General features: G+C 45.6%; 1 pseudogene; it reads left to right on the top strand.

Moving 5' to 3' along the window:
- Positions 1 to 504: 504 nt before the first annotated feature.
- On the top strand, positions 505 to 5665 carry LOC107526938 (PDZ and LIM domain protein 1 pseudogene; annotated as a pseudogene).
- Positions 5666 to 9113: the final 3448 nt, after the last annotated feature.

Here is a 9113-nt window from a genome sequence, read left to right on the forward strand (position 1 = left end):
TTAAAAGCAAAAATTGGGCTCATTTTTTTTTTTACAATAAGAACTTTCAGTGTTTTTATACATGCTATTCATCCAAAGCTTACAGGATTTTTGCATGGAGGCAGTCACTATTTCTTTCATAACCTCTAGGTACAACTGCAGAATGACAGAAACTTATTAATGTTAACAATAATCCTCTATTTTAATTTTCTATATGCACACTTTCAACAAATGTGTACCATTTTCCTAATTCTTTTTTTCCTATTTTAATTTTGTTCTGGTTACATTGATTAAAATGTGATCTTGTGTCTCCTGGATCTAATAATAAAACATTTTGGCTTGTACTTTATATGTCTTTGCCTTTACAATTTTACTTTCCTAGTAATTCATTTGTTTTGTACTTTTAAAAGTAACAGTCTGTAATGGTTTAAATTTTTCTTTAATAAAACAACTGATTCTTCACCACAGATCAGTTGAGGAGCCCTGGCATGGGGCGCCTGGGCTGGAGTCAGTCCTGGCTTCAGGATGCTGGGAGGAGTACTACCTAATGAAGTATTTATGACAGAGTTACATCTTCCTAAGTTAACTGGTACAGTTTCTTTTATGAAAACTTCCTTTGATATTATTTTTAATTGTGGCAATGTTGGTCTTCCATGTGCTCTGGAGGAGGTGGGGAGGGGACTGGGAGAGGGGCGGCTGACACAGCTGTCACCTAGACACACATTCAATCATTCCCTCTGTTTTCTACCTTCTCTTGCACACTGGCCATTTCTGAGGCCCGGGACTCCACAGGCCTCCCTGGGGAAGATGAGGTCCATCTTACAGTGTCCACAACAATTACATTCTGGGCTCCAGCTCTCTTTGCTGCCCTGCCCATCTGCTCTTTGTCCTTTGGAAATTTGTTGGAATTTCTCATCTTCTGTTATCTCTCCTCCTTGCTTTCTTTGTTGTACGAGTTTATTCCACCCGGCTCTCCTTTAGTGACAGAAGAAGGGACATGTCATCCATACAAGATGAATTTAGCCTCCAGACCGCAAGAGGCCCTGCACATAGGAAGCGCCCACAACCGGAGTGCCATGCAGGTCACTGCATCGCCTGCCTGCAGCTCTGCCCCCAGGGTCATCACAAACCGTACAACAACCCCCTGGCCTCTTCTCCTCTCGAAACATCCCCAACTTCAAGGGTGCCTTGGAGTCCAGGACAGCAGCCAGTGGACCAGAGAGGAATGGCAGAGCCTTAGAGCATGTTCAGTCTCCAAGTGGACTGTCATCCACAAAGAATCTGAAGTGTACAAGGTGCTTCAGGAGAAGCCGGAGTTAAATGAGCCCCCGAAGTCGTCCACTTCATTCCTGGTTTTGAAGGAAATCCTGGAGTCTGAGGAGAAAGGGGATCCCAAGAAGCCCTCAGAACTCAGAAGCGTTAAGGCTCCAGTCACCAAAGGGGTTGCATAGATTGGAAATGCCCAGAAGATGCCCACGTGACCAATGTGGCACCGGCGTCTGTGGGAATTCCTCATGTCCTGTCCCTCCTCCGGCGTGTTCGCGAAGCTGCCGGGCCGTCACAGCCACCCTGTTATGTGTGCACCTAAGGCGGCGCGAACCTGCAAAGAAGGGCCGTTTCTTTGTGGAAGATCAAATCTGCTTTAAAAAGCACTCCCAAGGGCCGAGCCCGTTTGGCCCAGCGACTAGAGCCCGGCGCAGGGCCGAAGGGTCGCGGGGTGGATTCCGTGGACAGGTTAATCCAGGTTGGCCCGCTCCCCAGCGGGAGGCGATCAGTCAGTCAATCAACCAATCAATCAATCAATCATCAATCAATCAATGTGTGTGTGTCTTTCTCCCCCTTCCGCTTTCTCTGAAAAGCTATGGAAAAAATAACCTTGGGTGAGGATTAAAAAAATAAAATAAAAAATAAAAAGCACTCCCAAGGGCGCATCCCCCCACCGGGAGGCTACCACGTGGTCACTGTTTTCCCCACGTGAACCAGCAGGTCCGCGCCCACGCGGTTCTCCAACTGGCCCCCCTGCGCTGATTCTCTCAGCTCCCGCGCCCTCCTCCCTTGAAGCTCTTGCTTTGGTTTTATCCCTGCTCCTTAAAGGCCCCGGGCCCTCACGGCCCCCCGCCCCCGCCCTCGCGGCCCCCCCCCCCCCCCGCGGCCCTCACGGCCCCCGCGGCCCCCGCGGCCCCCCCCCGCCCTCACGGCCCCCCGCCCCCGCCCTCGCGGCCCCTCCCTCACGGCCCCCGCGCCCCCCCCCGCCCTCACGGCCCCCGCGGCCCCCCCTCCGCCCCCGCCCTCACGGCCCCCGCGGCCCCCCGCGCCCCCCCCCCGCCCTCACGGCCCCCGCGGCCCCCCTCCCCCCCCGCCCTCACGGCCCCCGCGGCCCCTCCCCCGCCCTCGCGGCCCCCGCGCCCCCCCCGCCCTCGCGGCCCCCCGCGCCCCCCCCGCCCTCACGGCCCCCGCGGCCCCCCCTCCGCCCCCGCCCTCACGGCCCCCGCGGGCCCCCCCCCCCCCGCCCTCACGGCCCCCGCGGCCCCCCCCCCCCCGCCCTCACGGCCCCCGCGGCCCCCCCCCGCCCTCACGGCCCCCGCGGCCCCCCCCCCGCCCTCACGGCCCCCGCGGCCCCCCCTCCGCCCCCGCCCTCACGGCCCCCGCGGCCCCCCCTCCGCCCCCGCCCTCACGGCCCCCGCGGCCCCCCCTCCCCCCCCGCCCTCACGGCCCCCGCGGCCCCCCCCCCCCCGCCCTCACGGCCCCCGCGGCCCCCCCCCCCGCCCTCACGGCCCCCGCGGCCCCCCTCTCCCCCCGCCCTCACGGCCCCCGCGGCCCCCCGCGCTGGCCGACTGGCGCTGCTGCGCCGCTCCTTTGATCGCGAATGGAAGATTGTTTCGTTCAGCGCCCCCTTGCCAGCGTCGCTGCGTCTTCTCACCCCAGTTTATCTCTGCTGCAAATGGACAGCAGCCAAATTTGAACTAAATCGAATTTATTATGTTCGACATAGATTTGTTTTTCCTCCATAGACTCTAAAGAAAAGACTAATGAAATTGAACATTATTTTTCCACTGATTGCTTACGCTTAGGTTTAATATAAATATGGACAAGGATACACACTTATGGAGTATTTGGTCATTATTTGTTTTATAAAACTGGCTTTTAATTTATCTTTCTTTGGCTATTTTTTTCACTCAATAAAAGTATTTTTTTAAAGAAGTGTTTTGTATTCCTGAGTCAACTGGAAAAATCTGAGAGTCTTTATTTTATGGATGTGCCAGTTTATTCAATAATCGCTCCATTGATGCATAATCCCTTTGATTCTATTTTTGTGCATGCATGCAACAATATCCCTGTACAGACATCCTTATGCATTGGCATTTTCATATCTCAAAGATACATCCCAAGAGTGGGATTACTTGGTCAAATGTGCATATATTTTTTACCCTTAACAGATATTATTAGCTTCCTTTATTTTTTCTGCATGTTTTAGTACAGTCTAGGTAGAATATGAATTATGTGTTTTTGGAGAATTTAAAGTAATCTGTCTCTAAAGCCACCTAACACTGGAATAATAGTTTTCAAATCTAACTACACATTCAAGTTACTTGGACAGCTTTTAAAAATCCTACCAGGCTACATTCCTAATGAATGAAGTCAGAATACCTGCATTGGGACACAGATAAAATAAAAATAAAATGAAAGACTCAATGGTTGATAAAGTTTGTGCTAGGCCTAATATTTTTTTATTTTGTCTATAATTGGTCCAATTGTAAATACTGATTTATCTGTAATCTGCTTGCTACTGGCTAACTGATGGAGTCCAACAGGCATATCAGTGACAATAGTACCAAAAGCTAGTTTCTCTGACTTTATTTTACTTTAATCTTACACCAAACTAGTCAGGTAAAGCAGATAATACAATAACCATTTTCAAAGCAGAGTAAACTGAGACTTTGGAAGGTGAAGTGGCACAGCCTCTTAGCTCCCATCACTTTGTTATTTCAGTCAGTAATAGAGTCTAAAGACCAAACAATAAAATGATGGTGAATATACAAGAAAGAAATAAGAGCTTAGTAATTAATCAGGTCTTATTTCCAAAGAGTGAATATAATTACTTTGCTGCCTGTTGAAAACCCTTCAATGGACTCCTTATGCCTACAGGAAGAAATCCAGATTCCTCTGAGTGGCAGAAGAGATCCTTTGTGTGACACAGGTCTGGCCCCTCATTACCTCTCCGACCGTAGTTCTCAAAAGGCCCCCTCGTGTTCCTTAGACTCAGCCACGCAAAATGCTTTACAATTCTTCAAATCCTCTGGCTTTTCCTGTGCTCGTGCTTTGGCTCAAGTGATTTGCTTTTTCTGAAAGGTCCATCTTCCAAACCCTCTTTTCCCTCCAACTCTGTTGACCAATTTATCTTTAAAGACTGATTCAGTACAAAGGCCACCCTCTCTGAGACCTTCCTTCCTTCCTTCCTGCTTCTAGAGTTCCCCTATAAAACAGTGACCGCCCAAAAGGCAGTGACCATTTGTTAATCAGCCTATCCACGTGGCCTAGAACAAGGCCACAGCTGGTGTTGAGTAAGTGCTTGTCAGACAATTGAAGGCCGGTCATTGTCAGCCTTTGAAGTATGTAAAATATACATAGTAAAGTACATTATAATTCCTGATAGGGACTGATGCTAGAGACTATAGCAGGTCTGTTTATTGAAGTCCAGATCTGTTAAATTAAATCTTTGCTGCTGCTGCCTGGTCTCTGTCCCCTGGATTGTCAAGGAGTCTCAATGGAGAGCTATTAGGGAAGCTAACAAAGCTGGTAGCCACACTGCCATCAACATACTGTTTTGGTAACCAGAAGTTACTCTTTTCTTAGACAGTGATCATAAAAATTTGAGAAAGTAAAAATACACTAGGAAAAAAGTAGTGATTCTTTCCTTAGTTGGTTGTTACATTTTTGATGAGTCTAAAGTTGCAACAAGATCATAATCATAAGAACTATAATTGTCCTTTCATAGCTAGCCAGCTTGTCAGTGTGTGGCATGTCTGTGTTATGTATGTGAGTAGTGTATACATATGGGCTAAAGTTTGTATGTAGTTGTGCACTTAGACACATATCCTCAATTCAAAAGACAGCCTCATGTATAATTAGGTTGTACATCTCTGACACGGCCAACGTCCCAGCTGTATGTGTAAGAAGCCTGGGCCGAAATTCCTCTGCATAGATTCATGTCCTGGGGTGCTCATCTCATCCTGTTGCTGTGTGCTCTGTGGCTACACACCTGGCTGAGAACAGGATTAATGTTGATGAGAAACGTGCCTGGTTTTCTGCACAAAAGATGATGTCTGAGTGAAGCCAGCCAAAGCAGGATTAAAAGCAAGAATGCGAGAATGTGCTCAGGAATCCGTGCGTGAGATGAGGAGCTTGTGAGTTGACATTGGTTCTGTGCAGTTCCCAGTGTCTTGTTCGTGTGCAAGATTTTATTGCTGTTCAACATTTTAAACAAAGATTTTTTTAAAAAAAAAACAAAAACGGTCCTACAGGAAACAAGGAGCCACAGTGAAAGTTGGGGATCTGGATAAATATTTGTCAGATGGAGAAGAGCTGAGTGCAGTAAGCTGCTTAGATATTTCTTATTCTTTTAGGCATGAAGAAAGATGTGACAGATAAAGACCATGAATTTTTTCCTGCTCACTCCTTTTCATGAAGGTTCCTCGTTTGAATTTGCACTTGGGATTCTGACACATTATTACTTACCAGTCCTTTAATTGTAACATGTGCTTTAGTTTCTACTCCAACAAGAGTGTGATATTCATGAGAACAGAAAAAATACACTATCTTTTTTAATACCCAACACAGTACTAAGCAGGTTAGAAACTGATACAAAGGTGTTGATTAACCTATTATAAATGCTTAAAAATAAGTAAATGGCTATCGTTTAAAAATAAAACCAAACTGTGAAGAACTTCTTTGTTTTAGTTAGTGGAGACTTTCCACAGATTTTTTTAATTTTTTAATTTTTTTTTTTTAGAAGCGAGGAGGCAGTAGGTATACTGAGTTTTCAATGAACTATTTTGCTGCCTAGAAGAGAACCACAGAGCATGAGAAAAAGCAAAACCTGAAGCCAAACAAAGCTGATATTTTTCAAGTGCTCATTTAATTTAAAAATCACAGCATTTTCATTGCCTTTACCTTTAAAAAGAGAGTAATGAACATCTGCTCAAAATTCAATCCAGAAATGAAATTACGAAATAAAGCTGTGTTACACATGCACATTTAGACATCCTCTGTTTGTGCACCAAGCCTGCCAGAGGATGCACTTAAACAGCCTGGTGTCTGTGCCCAAGGCACACCTGGCCCCAGGCACAGAGAGGTCAATGAATAGACATCTGTCATTCCATGCCTCCATTTGGTGGACTTCTAAGTTTTTCTTCAGAAGTTTGTCCATGTTAGCCTAAAATTAATTTTACTGAGTTGAGCTTTAATGTCAGTTCTTACCACCTTCAATTTGTGCAAAAGCTCGCATAGGGGATATTGCCTATCATTTCTTCAGTTGAAGACATGCGTATGAATCTCTACATGTAGAAATTCATTTTAGATTTGGTTTCTAGGGAAAATTTTTTTAAAATCCACATCCTTTCTTCTGTTTGCTAAAGATATTATACATTTCTTTTGTTTCCACTTTTGCACTGGCCTCTGGGAAGCTCAGAGACACGTTTTATACTCAAATATCAAACCATGTTAGCAACATTGTATTTCCTATATTTTTCTTTTGACCCTTTATTCCCATTTCCATTCTTCTTTTATTAAGCTTATTATGTGCTGTCTGTTATAAGTTAAAAACCATTTTTTGCCCAGCTGGTCATGGCTCAGCAGTTGAGCGTCGACTTAGGATCCAGGAGATTGTTGTTCGATTCCCTGTCAAGGCACATGCCTGGGTTGTGGGCTCAATCCCCAGTCGGGGGTGTGCAGGAGAGAGCCGATCAATGATGACTCTCTCATCATTAATGTTTCTGTCTCTCTCTCTCTCCCTCTTCCTCTCTCTGAAATCAATAAATATATATATATATATATTTTAAAATTTTTTCAAAAGAAACAGGATTTCTATGAATGATAAAGCATAACTGTCTTTTATTGTCCAGCTAAAATGTCTTTGTTTTATGCATTTAGAAGAAATGGGTTGCATCCCTTTAAAAAAAGAGAAGCAAATCACGTGCTTCTTCATTAGGTGAACCTTGGTTATGGCAGAGACACTGACAATAGATGCCTGAGACCAAGGATTATGTTTGATAACCAGGAAATTTTTCTTACACATTCTCAGTAGCTTCAGCCTCTTGTTATTTGTCCTGTTTATTTACTGCATTATTCTGGAAAGGTACACAAGTTTATTATCTAAGAAAAGATATAAAATTACACTGACCACAGCTATTAGAATGATCATGATTAAATATAGCAAAAATTAAATTAAATTAAAAATGTGAATGTGTCTGTGAATGTTAGACTGGCCCAGATCATCTGTACTAAGGCTCTGTCTCTTGGTGGGCTGGCTTCAATAGCAATAGGCTCTAGCATCAGCCTTCGATGGTATACAGAGCTCCTCAGTGTACACACTGCCCTGAGGAGCTCAAAGTTTGAGGAGCTCAGAGTTAAAGCAGACCATGTTTCTGCCAAGGATAGACACACAAACTCAGTACCTGAACCCAAGGACTGATGTTACAGCTTGGAATACAGATTGCTTAGCTGCTCTTTTATGGTTCTTTGTCTCAGAGGGCCACTTGCATCAGTCATCTTCATGATCCTATATGGTTTTAATAATCACTTAAGGGGGATCTTTTATAAGACACTAACGAGATGAACTGTACTATGTCAACTATTAGTGGATGCCAAGGAGCTATCCATGAAGACAAAGGCAGCCAGGCGAACTTTATAAAGCCCTCTTGAACTGATCTCTGTGGCACTGTTATGTCCACACAGCTCACTCTCTGGTGGGTTGCACAGCTTCAATTGTCAAGCACTTCTGGACACGGAGTCCTATGTGCTCTTCCTGTGTTGTGTGCTTATTATTTTTTCCTATTACATCACAAGTCCCTCAAGCCTAGAAGCAATGCCGACTTTTCTTCGGCAATCCTGTATGGCACAGCGGAGCTCCGTGCCCTGAGTCCTCTTGCGTTCTTTCTGGGCTGTGAGTGGCTCCCTGCCTGGCTGGGGAAGCCTGGAGTGATACACTCGGCCACCACCCACCTGTGGCCTTGAGCAACTGAAGTCCTCAAGTTCTCTGGCCTTAATTTTCTCATTAGCAAAATAAGGGGATTGAAACAGGCTTCTGTTGTGAACAATCCCATTTGAGTTTATATTAGAACAATCTGTTATAAAACCAACCCCCACCTCCAGCAAAATTAAAAAACCCCAACAAAACAAATGTGGGTCTTTCCCCCCCGAACCCTGTCATCACAGCAGCTTTAATGGTACCACTGCGCCCTCTGGTGGTTGAAAGTAAATTCACTAAGCTGTTCACATGTGAAGATAGGGCTCGGGGGAATGGAACGTAGGCCTGGCATCCATAACTAGCCAAAGCCCCAGAAGATCAGTATGTGTATAAATCAACTACTATTCCAGAAAGCACTGAATCACCAAATAGCCTCGTTGTTATGTATAACTGAGAGGCTCAGGCCCTTTTGCTTGGCTAACAAGAAATGGAGTTGTTTTCAGTTACTTCCAAGAATCTCAGCATGCTGATGACGCGTAAGAATCATCTTCTCTTCCTAGTGAAATTGGTACTTAGATGAACCCAGACCAAGGGTGCTGCCTACCCTGCCAGGACACCTAACAGTCTGTTGGAGGGCCTTAATCGAGCCCCCATCCCCATTTCCTGGTTTGGTTGCCTCTGGATTCACCTACCACGTCAGTAGGAGTGGTTCCACTGATCACTGGAGACCTATGGGCAAGAATGGACTCCAGCTCTGCCATTCACTGCATGTGTTTTGGTGGGAAAGTTACTTAATCTCTCCATTTTTTCAATTGTAAGCCTTGTTTAATAATGAGGTTTGCTATGAGGTACAATGAAATGACAAATGCAAAATCCCTGGTACTCCCTTACGCACCTCAAGGTATTCAGAGATATTTCTGGATTCCTTTCATGGAACACAGAGCTGGTT

The sequence above is a fragment of the Miniopterus natalensis genome, chromosome 2 (genome assembly GCF_054644295.1).
Source record: "Miniopterus natalensis isolate mMinNat1 chromosome 2, mMinNat1.hap1, whole genome shotgun sequence".
NCBI lineage: Eukaryota > Metazoa > Chordata > Mammalia > Chiroptera > Miniopteridae > Miniopterus > Miniopterus natalensis.